Raw genomic sequence first — 17903 nt, 5'->3', positions numbered from 1 at the left:
TCGAATCCATGCGAAACAAATGGTGTAGCTTCAAATACCTGTGATATACATGATTTCGTTTCAACTGCATGCGAAACCAACGAGTTAGCTTTAAATCCTTGCGAAAAACATGATTTAGCTTCAAAGCAATGCGAAGTAGAAGGTTTAGCTTCAAATCCATGCGAAATAAGTGATTTAGCTTCAAATACTTGTGATATACATGATTTAACTTCAACAGCATGCGAAACAAACGAGTTAGCTTCAATTCCAAGGGAAATACATGATTTAACGTCGAATCAATGCGAAGTAGTAGGCTTAGCTTCAAATCAATGCGAAACAAATGGTGTAGCTTCAAATATTGTGATAAACATGATTTAGCTTCAACTGCATGCGAAACAAACGAGATAGCTTCAAATCCAAGGGAAACACGTGATTTAACTTCAAATCAAAGCGAAGTAGAAGGCTTAGCTTCAAATCCATGCGAAACAAACGATTTCCCTTCAAATACTTGCGGTTTAAATGAAATAACTTCAAATGGAGGCGAAAAAAACGAGTTAGACTCAAATCCATGCGAAACACAAGATTTAGCTTCAAATCAGTGCGGAGTAGAAGGCTTAACTTCAAATCCATGCGAAACAAATGATTTACCTTCAAATACCTGCGGTTTAAATGAAATAGTTTCAAATGCAGGCGAAAAAAACGATTTAGCTTGAAGTCCATGCGAAACACATGATTCAGCTTCAAATCAATGCGAAGTAGTAGGCTTTGCTTCAAATCCATGCGAAACAAATGGTTTAGCTTCAAATACTTGTGATAAACGCGATTTAGAGTCAACTGCATGCGAATCAAACGGGTTAGCTTCAACTTCAAGAGAAACACATGATTTAACTTCAAATCAATGCGAAGTAGAAGGCTTAGCTTCAAATCGAAGGGAAACACATGATTTAACTTCAAATCAATGCGAAGTAGAAGGCTTTGCTTCAAATCCATGCGAAACAAATGATTTACCTTCAAATACTTTCGGTTTAAATGAAATAGCTTCAACTGCATGCGAATCAAACGATTCAGCTTCAAATCCAAGGGAAACACATGATTTAACTTCAAATCAATGCGAAGTAGTAGGCTTAGTTTCAAATGCATGCGAATCAAATGATTTAGCTTCAAATACTTGTGATAAACATGATTTAGCTTCAACTGCATGCGAATCGAACGAGTTAGCTTCAAATCCAAGGGACACACATGATTTAACTTCAAATCAATGCGAAGTAGTAGGCTTAGCTTCAAATCCATGCGAATCAAATGATTTAGCTTCAAATACTTGTGATAAACATGATTTAGCTTCAACTGCATGCGAATCAAACGAGTTAGCTTCAAATCCAAGGGACACACATGATTTAACTTCAAATCAATTCGAAGTAGTAGGCTTAGCTTCAAATCCATGCGAATCAAATGATTTACCTTCAAATTCCTGCGGTTTAAATGAAATAGCTTCAAATGCAAGCGAAAAAAACGAGTTAGCTTGAAGTCCATGCGAAACACATGATTCAGCTTAAAATCAATGCGAAGTAGTAGGCTTAGCTTCAAATCCATGCGAATCAAATGATTTAGCTTCAAATACTTGTGATAAACATGATTTAGCTTCAACTGCATGCGAATCGAACGAGTTAGCTTCAAATCCAAGGGACACACATGATTTAACTTCAAATCAATGCGAAGTAGTAGGCTTAGCTTCAAATCCATGCGAATCAAATGATTTACCTTCAAATACCTGCGGTTTAAATGAAATAACTTCAAATGCAGGCGAAACAAACGAGTTAGCATCAAATCCATGCGAAACACATGATTTAGCTTCAAATCAATGTGAAGTAGAAGGCTTAACTTCAAATCCATGCGAAACAAGTGGTTTAGCTTCAAATACTTGTGATAAACGCGATTTAGAGTCAACTGCATGAGAATCAAACCTGTTAGCTTCAAATCGCAGGAAAACACATGACTTAACTTCAAATCAATGCGAAGTAGGAGGCTTAGCTTCAAATCCATGCGAAACAAATGGTTTAGCTTCAAATACTTGTGATAAACACGATTAGAGTCAACTGCTTGCGAGTCAAACGAGTTAGCTTCAAATCCCAGGGAAACACATGATTTAACTTCCAATCAAAGCGAAGTCGGAGGCTCAGCTTCAAATCCATGCGAAACAAATGATTTACCTTCAAATTCCTGCTGTTTAAATGAAATAGCTTCAAATGCAGGCGAAAAAAACGAGTTAGCTTGAAGTCCATGCGAAAGACATGATTCAGCTTCAAATCCAATGCGAAGTAGAAGGCTTAGCTTCAAATCCATGCGAATCAAATGATTTAGCTTCAAATACTTGTGATAAACATGATTTAGCTTCAACTGCATGCGAATCGAACGAGTTAGCTTCAAATCCAAGGGACACACATGATTTAACTTCAAATCAATGCGAAGTTGTAGGCTTAGCTACAAATCCATGCGAATCAAATGATTTACCTTCAAATACCTGCGGTTTAAATGAAATAACTTCAAATGCAGGCGAAACAAACGAGTTAGCATCAAATCCATGCGAAAACACATGATTTAGCTTCAAATCAATGTGAAGTAGAAGGCTTAACTTCAAATCCATGCGAAACAAGTGGTTTAGCTTCAAATACTTATGATAAACGCGATTTAGAGTCAACTGCATGAGAATCAAACCTGTTAGCTTCAAATCGCAGGAAAACACATGACTTAACTTCAAATCAATGCAAAGTAGGAGGCTTATCTTCGAATCCATGTGAAACAAATGGTTTAGCTTCAACTACTTGTGATATACATGGTTTAGCTTCAAGTGCATGCGTAACGAACGAGTTAGCTTAAAATCCATTCGAAAAACGTAATTTAGCTTCAAATCAATGCCAAGTGGAAGGCAAGGCTTATCTAAGCATCCATACGAAACAAATGGTTTAGCTTCAAATACTTCTGATGTACATGATTTAGCCTCAACTGCATGCGAAAAAAACGAGTTCGCTTAAAATCCAAGCGAAACACATGATTTAACTTCAACTCAATGCGAAGTAGAAGGGTTAGCTGCAAATCTGTGCGAAACAAATGGTTTGGATTCGGATAGTTGTAATAAACATGATTTAGCTTCAACTGAATGCGAATCGAACGAGTTAGCTTCAAATCCAAGGGAAACACATGATTTAACTTCAAATGAATACGAAGTAGTAGGCTTAGCTTCAAATCAATGCGAAACAAATGGTTTGGATTCAGATACTTGTGATAAACGTGATTTAGCTTCAACTGCATACGAAACAAACGAGTTAGCTTCAAATCAAGGGAAACACGTGATTTGACTTCAAATCAAAGCGAAGTAGAAGGCTTAGCTTCAAATCCATGCGAAACAAACGATTTCCCTTCAAATACTTGCGGTTTAAATGAAATAACTTCAAATGGAGGCGAAAAAAACGAGTTAGACTCAAATCCATGCGAAACACAAGATTTAGCTTCAAATCAGTGCGGAGTAGAAGGCTTAACTTCAAATCCATGCGAAACAAATGATTTACCTTCAAATACCTGCGTTTAAATGAAATAGTTTCAAATGCAGGCGAAAAAAACGATTTAGCTTGAAGTCCATGCGAAACACATGATTCAGCTTCAAATCAATGCGAAGTAGTAGGCTTTGCTTCAAATCCATGCGAAACAAATGGTTTAGCTTCAAATACTTGTGATAAACGCGATTTAGAGTCAACTGCATGCGAATCAAACGGTTAGCTTCAACTTCAAGAGAAACACATGATTTAACTTCAAATCAATGCGAAGTAGAAGGCTTAGCTTCAAATCGAAGGGAAACACATGATTTAACTTCAAATCAATGCGAAGTAGAAGGCTTTGCTTCAAATCCATGCGAAACAAATGATTTACCTTCAAATACTTTCGGTTTAAATGAAATAGCTTCAACTGCATGCGAATCAAACGATTCAGCTACAAATCCAAGGGAAACACATGATTTAACTTCAAATCAATGCGAAGTAGTAGGCTTAGTTTCAAATGCATGCGAATCAAATGATTTAGCTTCAAATACTTGTGATAAAAATGATTTAGCTTCAACTGCATGCGAATCGAACGAGTTAGCTTCAAATCCAAGGACACACATGATTTAACTTCAAATCGATGCGAAGTAGTAGGCTTAGCTTCAAATCCATGCGAATCAAATGATTTAGCTTCAAATACTTGTGATAAACATGATTTAGCTTCAACTGCATGCGAATCAAACGAGTTAGCTTCAAATCCAAGGGACACACATGATTTAACTTCAAATCAATGCGAAGTAGTAGGCTTAGCTTCAAATCCATGCGAAACAAATGATTTACCTTCAAATTCCTGCTGTTTAAATGAAATAGCTTCAAATGCAGGCGAAAAAAACGAGTTAGCTTGAAGTCCATGCGAAAGACATGATTCACTTCAAATCAATGCGAAGTAGAAGGCTTAGCTTCAAATCCATGCGAATCAAATGATTTAGCTTCAAATACTTGTGATAAACATGATTTAGCTTCAACTGCATGCGAATCGAACGTGTTAGCTTCAAATCCAAGGGACACACATGATTTAACTTCAAATCAATGCGAAGTAGTAGGCTTAGCTACAAATCCATGCGAATCAAATGATTTACCTTCAAATACCTGCGGTTTAAATGAAATAACTTCAATGCAGGCGAAACAAACGAGTTAGCATCAAATCCATGCGAAACACATGATTTAGCTTCAAATCAATGTGAAGTAGAAGGCTTAACTTCAAATCCATGCGAAACAAGTGGTTTAGCTTCAAATACTTATGATAAACGCGATTTAGAGTCAACTGCATGAGAATCAAACCTGTTAGCTTCAAATCGCAGGAAAACACATGACTTAACTTCAAATCAATGCAAAGTAGGAGGCTTATCTTCGAATCCATGTGAAACAAATGGTTTAGCTTCAACTACTTGTGATATACATGGTTTAGCTTCAAGTGCATGCGTAACGAACGAGTTAGCTTAAAATCCATTCGAAAAACGTAATTTAGCTTCAAATCAATGCCAAGTGGAAGGCTTATCTAAGCATCCATACGAAACAAATGGTTTAGCTTCAAATACTTCTGATGTACATGATTTAGCCTCAACTGCATGCGAAAAAAACGAGTTCGCTTAAAATCCAAGCGAAACACATGATTTAGCATCTAATCAATGCGAAGTAGAAGACTTAGCTTCAAATCAATCTGAATCATATGTTTTAGCTTCAAATACTTGTGATATACATTATTTAGCTTCAACTGCAGGCGAAACAAACGAGTTAGCTTCAAATCCAAGCGAAACACATGATTTAGCTTCAAATACTTGAGATATACATGATTTAGCTGCAGCAGCATGCGAAACAAACGTGGTAGCTTCAAATCCATGCGAAACACATGATTTTGCTTCAATTCAATGCGAAGTAGAAGGCTTATCTTCGAATCAATGCGAAACAAATGATTTAGCTTCAAATACTTGTGATAAACATGATTTAGCTTCAACTGCATGCGAATCGAACGAGTTAGCTTCAAATCCAAGGGACACACATGATTTAACTTCAAATCAATGCGAAGTAGTAGGCTTAGCTTCAAATCCATGCGAATCAAATGATTTACCTTCAAATACCTGCGGTTTAAATGAAATAACTTCAAATGCAGGCGAAACAAACGAGTTAGCATCAAATCCATGCGAAACACATGATTTAGCTTCAAATCAATGTGAAGTAGAAGGCTTAACTTCAAATCCATGCGAAACAAGTGGTTTAGCTTCTAATACTTGTGATAAACGCGATTTAGAGTCAACTGCATGAGAATCAAACCTGTTAGCTTCAAATCGCAGGAAAACACATGACTTAACTTCAAATCAATGCGAAGTAGGAGGCTTAGCTTCAAATCCATGCGAAACAAATGGTTTAGCTTCAAATACTTGTGATAAACACGATTTAGAGTCAACTGCATGCGAGTCAAACGAGTTAGCTTCAAATCCCAGGGAAACACATGATTTAACTTCCAATCAAAGCGAAGTCGGAGGCTCAGCTTCAAATCCATGCGAAACAAATGATTTACCTTCAAATTCCTGCTGTTTAAATGAAATAGCTTCAAATGCAGGCGAAAAAAACGAGTTAGCTTGAAGTCCATGCGAAAGACATGATTCACCTTCAAATCAATGCGAAGTAGAAGGCTTAGCTTCAAATCCATGCGAATCAAATGATTTAGCTTCAAATACTTGTGATAAACATGATTTAGCTTCAACTGCAGGCGAAACAAACGAGTTAGCTTCAAATCCAGCGAAAACATGATTTAACTTCAAATCAGTGCGAAGTAGATGGCTTAGCATCAAATCCATGCGAAATAAATGAGTTAGCTTCAAATACTTGTGATATATATGAAATAGCTTTAAATGCATGCGAAACAAACGAGTTTGCTTCAAATCCAAGCGATAAACAAGACTTAGTATGAAGTCAACGCGAAGTTTAAGGCTCAGTTTCAAATCCAAGCGAAGCGAATGATTTAACTTCAAATCAATGCGAAGTATGAGGCTTATCTTCGAATCCAAGCAAACAAATGGTTTAGTTTTAAATACTTGTGATATACATGATTTAGATTCAACTGCATGCGAAGCATACGAGTTAGCATCAAATCCAAGCGAAACAAATGATTCAACTTCAAATCAATGCGACATAAAGGCTTAGCTTCAAATCCATGCGAAACAAATGGTTCAGCTTCAAATTCTTGTGATATACATGATTTAGCTTCAACTGGATGCGAAACAAACGAGTTAGCTTCAAATCCAAGCGAAACACATGATTTAGCTTCAAATACTTGAGATATACATGATTTAGCTGCAGCAGCATGCGAAACAAACGTGGTAGCTTCAAATCCATGCGAAACACATGATTTTGCTTCAATTCAATGCGAAGTAGAAGGCTTATCTTCGAATCCATGCGAAACAAATGGTTCAGCTTAAAATACTTGTAATATACATGATTTAGCTTCAACTGCATGTGAAAAAGATGTGTTAGCTTGAAATTCCAGCGAAACACATGACTCAGCTTCAAATCAATGCGAAGTAGAAGGCTTAGCTTCAAATCCACGCGAATCAAATGGTTTAGCGTCAAATACTTGTGATATACATGATTTAGATTCAACTGCATGCGAAACAAACGAGTTAGCTTCATATCCAAGCGAAACACATGATTTAGCTTAATATTCATGCGAAACAAATGGTTCATTTTTAAAGACTTGTGATATACATGATTAGCTTCAACTGCATGCGAAACCAACGAGTTAGCTTCAAATACAAGCGAAACACATGATTTAGCTTCAAATCAATGTGAAGTAAAAGGCTGATCTTCGAATCCATACGAAGCAAATGATTTAGATTCAAATCAAAGCGAATTAGATGGCTTATTTTCAAATTCATGCGAAACAAATGTTTTAGCTTCAAATCAATGTGATGTGGAAGGTTTATCTACGCATGCATGCGAAAGAAATGGTTTAGCTTCAAATACTTGTGATATACATTATTTAGCTACAACTGCTAGCGAGATAAATAAATTGGCTTCAAATCCAAGCGAGACACTTGATTTAGCTTCAAAACTTGCGACTATAAGTGATATGGCTTCAAATGCAGGCGAAACAAACGAGTAAGATTCAAATCCAATCGAGACACATGATATAGCATCAAATTCATGCGAAACACATGGTTTAGCATAATTTTCATGCCAAACAAATGGTTTAGCTTCTAATTCTTATGATATACATGATTTAGCTTCAACTGCATGCAAAATAAACGAGTTAGCTTCAATTCGAAGCGATACATTTGATTTAGCTTCAAATCAATGCGAAGTAGAAGGCTTAGCTGCTAATCCATGCGACAGAAATGATTTAGGTTCAGATAGTTGCGATATAAGTGATATACTTTGAAATGCAGACGAAACAAATGAGTTAGCTTAAAATCCACGCGAAGCACATGATTTCGCTTCAAATCAAAGCGAAGTAGATGGCTTAGCTTAAAATGCATGCGAAACAAATGATTTACCTTCAAATACCTGCGGTTTAAATGAAATAGCTTCAAATGCAGGCGAAACAAACGAGTTAGCTACAAGTCCATGCGAAACACATGATTTAACTACAAATCAATGCGAAGTAGTAGGCTTAGCTTCAAATCAATGCGAAACAAATGGTTTAGCTTCAAATACTTGTGATAAACATGATTAAGCTTCAACTGCATGCGAACGAAACGAGTTAGCTTGAATTCCGAGGGAAACACATGATTTAACTTCAAATCAATGCGAAGTAGAAGGGTTAGTTGCAAATCTGTGCGAAACAAATGGTTTGGATTCGGATACTTGTAATAAACATGATTTAGCTTCAGCTGCATGCGATTCGAACGAGATAGCTTCAAATCCAAGAGAAACACATGATATTAACTTCAAATCAATGCGAAGTAGAAGGCTTAGCTTCAAATCCCTGCGAAACATGTGGTTTAGCTTCAAATACTTGTGATAAACGGGATTTAGAGTCAACTGCATGTGAATCAAACGAGTTAGCTTCAAATCCCAGGAAAACACATGATTTAACTTCAAATCAATGCAATGTAGTAGGCTTAGCTTCAAATCAATGCGAAACAAATGAATCAGCTTCAAATACTTGTGATAAACATGATTAAGCTTCAACTGGTTGCGAATCGAACGAGTTAGCTTCAAATCCCAGGGAAACACATGATTTAACTTGAAATCAATGCGAGGTAGTAGGCTTAGCTTCAAATCAATGCGAAACAAATGTTTTGGGTTCAGATACATGTAATAAACATGATTTAGCTTCAACTGCATGCGACTCAAACGAGTTAGCTTCAAATCCAAGAGAAACACATGATTTAACTTCAACTCAATGCGAAGTAGAAGGGTTAGCTGCAAATCTGTGCGAAACAAATGGTTTGGATTCGGATAGTTGTAATAAACATGATTTAGCTTCAACTGAATGCGAATCGAACGAGTTAGCTTCAAATCCAAGGGAAACACATGATTTAACTTCAAATGAATACGAAGTAGTAGGCTTAGCTTCAAATCAATGCGAAACAAATGGTTTGGATTCAGATACTTGTGATAAACGTGATTTAGCTTCAACTGCATACGAAACAAACGAGTTAGCTTCAAATCCAAGGGAAACACGTGATTTGACTTCAAATCAAAGCGAAGTAGAAGGCTTAGCTTCAAATCCATGCGAAACAAACGATTTCCCTTCAAATACTTGCGGTTTAAATGAAATAACTTCAAATGGAGGCGAAAAAAACGAGTTAGACTCAAATCCATGCGAAACACAAGATTTAGCTTCAAATCAGTGCGGAGTAGAAGGCTTAACTTCAAATCCATGCGAAACAAATGATTTACCTTCAAATACCTGCGGTTTAAATGAAATAGTTTCAAATGCAGGCGAAAAAAACGATTTAGCTTGAAGTCCATGCGAAACACATGATTCAGCTTCAAATCAATGCGAAGTAGTAGGCTTTGCTTCAAATCCATGCGAAACAAATGGTTTAGCTTCAAATACTTGTGATAAACGCGATTTAGAGTCAACTGCATGCGAATCAAACGGGTTAGCTTCAACTTCAAGAGAAACACATGATTTAACTTCAAATCAATGCGAAGTAGAAGGCTTAGCTTCAAATCGAAGGGAAACACATGATTTAACTTCAAATCAATGCGAAGTAGAAGGCTTTGCTTCAAATCCATGCGAAACAAATGATTTACCTTCAAATACTTTCGGTTTAAATGAAATAGCTTCAACTGCATGCGAATCAAACGATTCAGCTACAAATCCAAGGGAAACACATGATTTAACTTCAAATCAATGCGAAGTAGTAGGCTTAGTTTCAAATGCATGCGAATCAAATGATTTAGCTTCAAATACTTGTGATAAAAATGATTTAGCTTCAACTGCATGCGAATCGAACGAGTTAGCTTCAAATCCAAGGGACACACATGATTTAACTTCAAATCAATGCGAAGTAGTAGGCTTAGCTTCAAATCCATGCGAATCAAATGATTTAGCTTCAAATACTTGTGATAAACATGATTTAGCTTCAACTGCATGCGAATCAAACGAGTTAGCTTCAAATCCAAGGGACACACATGATTTAACTTCAAATCAATGCGAAGTAGTAGGCTTAGCTTCAAATCCATGCGAATCAAATGATTTACCTTCAAATTCCTGCGGTTTAAATGAAATAGCTTCAAATGCAAGCGAAAAAAACGAGTTAGCTTGAAGTCCATGCGAAACACATGATTCAGCTTAAAATCAATGCGAAGTAGTAGGCTTAGCTTCAAATCCATGCGAATCAAATGATTTAGCTTCAAATACTTGTGATAAACATGATTTAGCTTCAACTGCATGCGAATCGAACGAGTTAGCTTCAAATCCAAGGGACACACATGATTTAACTTCAAATCAATGCGAAGTAGTAGGCTTAGCTTCAAATCCATGCGAATCAAATGATTTACCTTCAAATACCTGCGGTTTAAATGAAATAACTTCAAATGCAGGCGAAACAAACGAGTTAGCATCAAATCCATGCGAAACACATGATTTAGCTTCAAATCAATGTGAAGTAGAAGGCTTAACTTCAAATCCATGCGAAACAAGTGGTTTAGCTTCTAATACTTGTGATAAACGCGATTTAGAGTCAACTGCGTGAGAATCAAACCTGTTAGCTTCAAATCGCAGGAAAACACATGACTTAACTTCAAATCAATGCGAAGTAGGAGGCTTAGCTTCAAATCCATGCGAAACAAATGGTTTAGCTTCAAATACTTGTGATAAACACGATTTAGAGTCAACTGCATGCGAGTCAAACGAGTTAGCTTCAAATCCCAGGGAAACACATGATTTAACTTCCAATCAAAGCGAAGTCGGAGGCTCAGCTTCAAATCCATGCGAAACAAATGATTTACCTTCAAATTCCTGCTGTTTAAATGAAATAGCTTCAAATGCAGGCGAAAAAAACGAGTTAGCTTGAAGTCCATGCGAAAGACATGATTCACCTTCAAATCAATGCGAAGTAGAAGGCTTAGCTTCAAATCCATGCGAATCAAATGATTTAGCTTCAAATACTTGTGATAAACATGATTTAGCTTCAACTGCATGCGAATCGAACGTGTTAGCTTCAAATCCAAGGGACACACATGATTTAACTTCAAATCAATGCGAAGTAGTAGGCTTAGCTACAAATCCATGCGAATCAAATGATTTACCTTCAAATACCTGCGGTTTAAATGAAATAACTTCAAATGCAGGCGAAACAAACGAGTTAGCATCAAATCCATGCGAAACACATGATTTAGCTTCAAATCAATGTGAAGTAGAAGGCTTAACTTCAAATCCATGCGAAACAAGTGGTTTAGCTTCAAATACTTATGATAAACGCGATTTAGAGTCAACTGCATGAGAATCAAACCTGTTAGCTTCAAATCGCAGGAAAACACATGACTTAACTTCAAATCAATGCAAAGTAGGAGGCTTATCTTCGAATCCATGTGAAACAAATGGTTTAGCTTCAACTACTTGTGATATACATGGTTTAGCTTCAAGTGCATGCGTAACGAACGAGTTAGCTTAAAATCCATTCGAAAAACGTAATTTAGCTTCAAATCAATGCCAAGTGGAAGGCTTATCTAAGCATCCATACGAAACAAATGGTTTAGCTTCAAATACTTCTGATGTACATGATTTAGCCTCAACTGCATGCGAAAAAAACGAGTTCGCTTAAAATCCAAGCGAAACACATGATTTAGCATCTAATCAATGCGAAGTAGAAGACTTAGCTTCAAATCAATCTGAATCATATGTTTTAGCTTCAAATACTTGTGATATACATTATTTAGCTTCAACTGCAGGCGAAACAAACGAGTTAGCTTCAAATCCAAGCGAAACACATGATTTAGCTTCAAATACTTGAGATATACATGATTTAGCTGCAGCAGCATGCGAAACAAACGTGGTAGCTTCAAATCCATGCGAAATACATGATTTTGCTTCAATTCAATGCGAAGTAGAAGGCTTATCTTCGAATCAATGCGAAACAAATGGTTCAGCTTAAAATACTTGTAATATACATGATTTAGCTTCAACTGCATGTGAAAAAGATGTGTTAGCTTGAAATTCCAGCGAAACACATGACTCAGCTTCAAATCAATGCGAAGTAGAAGGCTTAGCTTCAAATCCACGCGAATCAAATGGTTTAGCCTCAAATACTTGTGATATACATGATTTAGATTCAACTGCATGCGAAACAAACGAGTTAGCTTCATATCCAAGCGAAACACATGATTTAGCTTAATATTCATGCGAAACAAATGGTTCATCTTTAAAGACTTGTGATATACATGATTTAGCTTCAACTGCATGCGAAACCAACGAGTTAGCTTCAAATACAAGCGAAACACATGATTTAGCTTCAAATCAATGTGAAGTAAAAGGCTGATCTTCGAATCCATACGAAGCAAATGATTTAGATTCAAATCAAAGCGAATTAGATGGCTTATTTTCAAATTCATGCGAAACAAATGTTTTAGCTTCAAATCAATGTGATGTGGAAGGTTTATCTACGCATGCATGCGAAAGAAATGGTTTAGCTTCAAATACTTGTGATATACATTATTTAGCTACAACTGCTAGCGAGATAAATAAATTGGCTTCAAATCCAAGCGAGACACTTGATTTAGCTTCAAAAACTTGCGACTATAAGTGATATGGCTTCAAATGCAGGCGAAACAAACGAGTAAGATTCAAATCCAATCGAGACACATGATATAGCATCAAATTCATGCGAAACACATGGTTTAGCATAATTTTCATGCCAAACAAATGGTTTAGCTTCTAATTCTTATGATATACATGATTTAGCTTCAACTGCATGCAAAATAAACGAGTTAGCTTCAATTCGAAGCGATACATTTGATTTAGCTTCAAATCAATGCGAAGTAGAAGGCTTAGCTGCTAATCCATGCGACAGAAATGATTTAGGTTCAGATAGTTGCGATATAAGTGATATACTTTGAAATGCAGACGAAACAAATGAGTTAGCTTAAAATCCACGCGAAGCACATGATTTCGCTTCAAATCAAAGCGAAGTAGATGGCTTAGCTTAAAATGCATGCGAAACAAATGATTTACCTTCAAATACCTGCGGTTTAAATGAAATAGCTTCAAATGCAGGCGAAACAAACGAGTTAGCTACAAGTCCATGCGAAACACATGATTTAACTACAAATCAATGCGAAGTAGTAGGCTTAGCTTCAAATCAATGCGAAACAAATGGTTTAGCTTCAAATACTTGTGATAAACATGATTAAGCTTCAACTGCATGCGAACGAAACGAGTTAGCTTCATATCCAAGCGAAACACATGATTTAGCTTAATATTCATGCGAAACAAATGGTTCATCTTTAAAGACTTGTGATATACATGATTTAGCTTCAACTGCATGCGAAACCAACGAGTTAGCTTCAAATACAAGCGAAACACATGATTTAGCTTCAAATCAATGTGAAGTAAAAGGCTGATCTTCGAATCCATACGAAGCAAATGATTTAGATTCAAATCAAAGCGAATTAGATGGCTTATTTTCAAATTCATGCGAAACAAATGTTTTAGCTTCAAATCAATGTGATGTGGAAGGTTTATCTACGCATGCATGCGAAAGAAATGGTTTAGCTTCAAATACTTGTGATATACATTATTTAGCTACAACTGCTAGCGAGATAAATAAATTGGCTTCAAATCCAAGCGAGACACTTGATTTAGCTTCAAAAACTTGCGACTATAAGTGATATGGCTTCAAATGCAGGCGAAACAAACGAGTAAGATTCAAATCCAATCGAGACACATGATATAGCATCAAATTCATGCGAAACACATGGTTTAGCATAATTTTCATGCCAAACAAATGGTTTAGCTTCTAATTCTTATGATATACATGATTTAGCTTCAACTGCATGCAAAATAAACGAGTTAGCTTCAATTCGAAGCGATACATTTGATTTAGCTTCAAATCAATGCGAAGTAGAAGGCTTAGCTGCTAATCCATGCGACAGAAATGATTTAGGTTCAGATAGTTGCGATATAAGTGATATACTTTGAAATGCAGACGAAACAAATGAGTTAGCTTAAAATCCACGCGAAGCACATGATTTCGCTTCAAATCAAAGCGAAGTAGATGGCTTAGCTTAAAATGCATGCGAAACAAATGATTTACCTTCAAATACCTGCGGTTTAAATGAAATAGCTTCAAATGCAGGCGAAACAAACGAGTTAGCTACAAGTCCATGCGAAACACATGATTTAACTACAAATCAATGCGAAGTAGTAGGCTTAGCTTCAAATCAATGCGAAACAAATGGTTTAGCTTCAAATACTTGTGATAAACATGATTAAGCTTCAACTGCATGCGAACGAAACGAGTTAGCTTGAATTCCGAGGGAAACACATGATTTAACTTCAAATCAATGCGAAGTAGAAGGGTTAGTTGCAAATCTGTGCGAAACAAATGGTTTGGATTCGGATACTTGTAATAAACATGATTTAGCTTCAGCTGCATGCGATTCGAACGAGATAGCTTCAAATCCAAGAGAAACACATGATATTAACTTCAAATCAATGCGAAGTAGAAGGCTTAGCTTCAAATCCCTGCGAAACATGTGGTTTAGCTTCAAATACTTGTGATAAACGGGATTTAGAGTCAACTGCATGTGAATCAAACGAGTTAGCTTCAAATCCCAGGAAAACACATGATTTAACTTCAAATCAATGCAATGTAGTAGGCTTAGCTTCAAATCAATGCGAAACAAATGAATCAGCTTCAAATACTTGTGATAAACATGATTAAGCTTCAACTGGTTGCGAATCGAACGAGTTAGCTTCAAATCCCAGGGAAACACATGATTTAACTTGAAATCAATGCGAGGTAGTAGGCTTAGCTTCAAATCAATGCGAAACAAATGTTTTGGGTTCAGATACATGTAATAAACATGATTTAGCTTCAACTGCATGCGACTCAAACGAGTTAGCTTCAAATCCAAGAGAAACACATGATTTAACTTCAACTCAATGCGAAGTAGAAGGGTTAGCTGCAAATCTGTGCGAAACAAATGGTTTGGATTCGGATAGTTGTAATAAACATGATTTAGCTTCAACTGAATGCGAATCGAACGAGTTAGCTTCAAATCCAAGGGAAACACATGATTTAACTTCAAATCAATACGAAGTAGTAGGCTTAGCTTCAAATCAATGCGAAACAAATGGTTTGGATTCAGATACTTGTGATAAACGTGATTTAGCTTCAACTGCATACGAAACAAACGAGTTAGCTTCAAATCCCACAGAAACGCATGATTTAGCTTCAAATCAATGCGATGTAGTAGGCTTAGCTTCAAATCAATGCGAAACAAATGGTGTGGATTCAGATACTTTTGATAAAAATGATTTAGCTTCAACTGCATGCGAATCAAACGAGTTTGCTTCAAATCCAAGAGAAACACATGATTTAACTTCAAATCAATGCGAAGCAGTAGGCTTAGCTTCAAATCAATACGAAACAAATGGGTTAGCTTCAAATACTTGTGATAAACATGATTTCAACTGCATGAGTATCAAACGAGTTAGCTTCAAATCCCAGGGAAACACATGATTTAACGTCAAATCAATGCGGAGTAGAAGGCTTTGCTTCAAATCCATGCGAAACAAGTGGTTTAGCTTCAAATACTTGTGATGAACGCGATTTAGAGTCAACTGCATGCGAATCAAACGAGTTAGCTTCAAATCCCAGGGAAACACATGATTTAACTTCAAATCAATGCAAAGTAGAAGGCTTAGCTGCAAATCTGTGCGAAACAAATTATTTAGCTTCAAATCAATGCGAAGTAGAAAGCGTAGTTACAAATCCATGCGAAACAAATGGTTTAGCTTCAAATACTTGTGATATACCTAATTTAGCTTCCACTGCATGCGAAACAAACGAGTTAGCTTCAAATCCATACGTAACACATGATTTAGCCGTAAATCAATGAGAAGTAGAAAGCTTAGCTTCAAATCCGTGCGAAACAAATGGTTTAGCTTCATATACTTGTGTTATTCATGATTTAGATTCAACTGCATGCGAAACAAACGGGGTAGCTTCAAATCCAAGCGGAAAACATGATTTTTCATCAAGTCAACGCGAAGTTGAAGGCTTAGCTTCAAATCAATGCAAATCAAACGGTTTAGCTTCACATACTTGTGATATACATGATGTAGATTCAACTGCATGCGAAACAAACGAGTTAGCTTCAAATCCAAGCGAAACACATGATTTAGCTTCAAATCAATTAGAAGTAGAAGGCTGTTCTCCGAATCCACACGAAACAGATTGTTTAGCTCCAAATGCTTGAGATATACATGATTTAGCTTCAGAAGCATGCGAAACAAACGTGTTAGCTTCAAATCCATGCGAAACACATGATTTAGCTTCAAATGCATGTGAAAAAGATGTGTTAGCTTCAAATTCCAGCGGAACACATGACTCAGCTTCAAATCAATGCGAAGTAGAAGACATAGCTTCAAATCCACGCGAATCAAATGGTTTAGCCTCAAATACTTGTGATATACATGATTTAGATTCAACTGCATGTGAAACAAACGAGGTAGCTTCAAGTCAATGCGAAACACATGATTTAGCTTAAAATCAATGCGAAGGAGAAGGCTTCTCTTCGAATCCAAGCGAAACAAATGGTTTAGCTTCAAATGTTTGTGATATACATGATTTAGCTTCAACTGCATGGGAAGCAAACGAGTTAGCATCAAATCCAAGTGAAACAAATGATTCAACTTCAAATCAATGCGACGTAAAACGCTTAGCTTCAAATCCATGCGAAACAAATGGTTCAGCTTCAAATACTTGTGATATACATGATTTAGATTCAACAGCGTGCGAAACAAACGAGATAGCTTCAAATCCATGCGAAACACATGATTTAGCTACAAATTCATTCGAATCACATGGTTTAGGACAATATTCTTGCGAAACAAATGTTTCAGCTTCAAATACTTGTGATAAACGGGATTTAGAGTCAACTGCATGCGAATCAAACGAGTTATCTTCAAATCCCAGGAAAACACATGATTTAACTTCAAATCAATGCGATGTAGTAGGCTTAGCTTCAAATCAATGCGAAACAAATGATTCAGCTTCAAATACTTGTGATAAACATGATTTAGCTTCAACTGGATGCGAATCGAACGAGTTAACTTCAAATCCAAGGGAAACACATGATTTAACTTCAAATCAATACGAAGTAGTAGGCTTAGCTTCAGATCAATGCGAAACAAATGGTTTGGATTCAGATACTTGTGATAAACGTGATTTAGCTTCAACTGCATACGAAACAAACGAGTTAACTTCAAATCCCACAGAAACGCATGATTTAGCTTCAAATCAATGCGATGTAGTAGGCTTCGCTTCAAATCACTGCGAAACAAATGGTGTGGATTCAGATACTTGTGATAAACATGATTAAGCTTCAACTGCATGCGAACGAAACGAGTTAGCTTGAATTCCGAGGGAAACACATGATTTAACTTCAAATCAATGCAAAGTAGAAGGCTTAGCTGCAAATCTGTGCGAAACAAATTATTTAGCTTCAAATCAATGCGAAGTAGAAAGCGTAGTTACAAATCCATGCGAAACAAATGGTTTAGCTTCAAATACTTGTGATATACATAATTTAGCTTCCACTGCATGCGAAACAAACGAGTTAGCTTCAAATCCATACGTAACACATGATTTAGCCGTAAATCAATGAGAAGTAGAAAGCTTAGCTTCAAATCCGTGCGAAACAAATGGTTTAGCT

The sequence above is a fragment of the Megalopta genalis genome, unplaced genomic scaffold (genome assembly GCF_051020955.1).
Source record: "Megalopta genalis isolate 19385.01 unplaced genomic scaffold, iyMegGena1_principal scaffold0779, whole genome shotgun sequence".
NCBI lineage: Eukaryota > Metazoa > Arthropoda > Insecta > Hymenoptera > Halictidae > Megalopta > Megalopta genalis.
Note: the sequence above shows the minus strand (reverse complement) of the source record.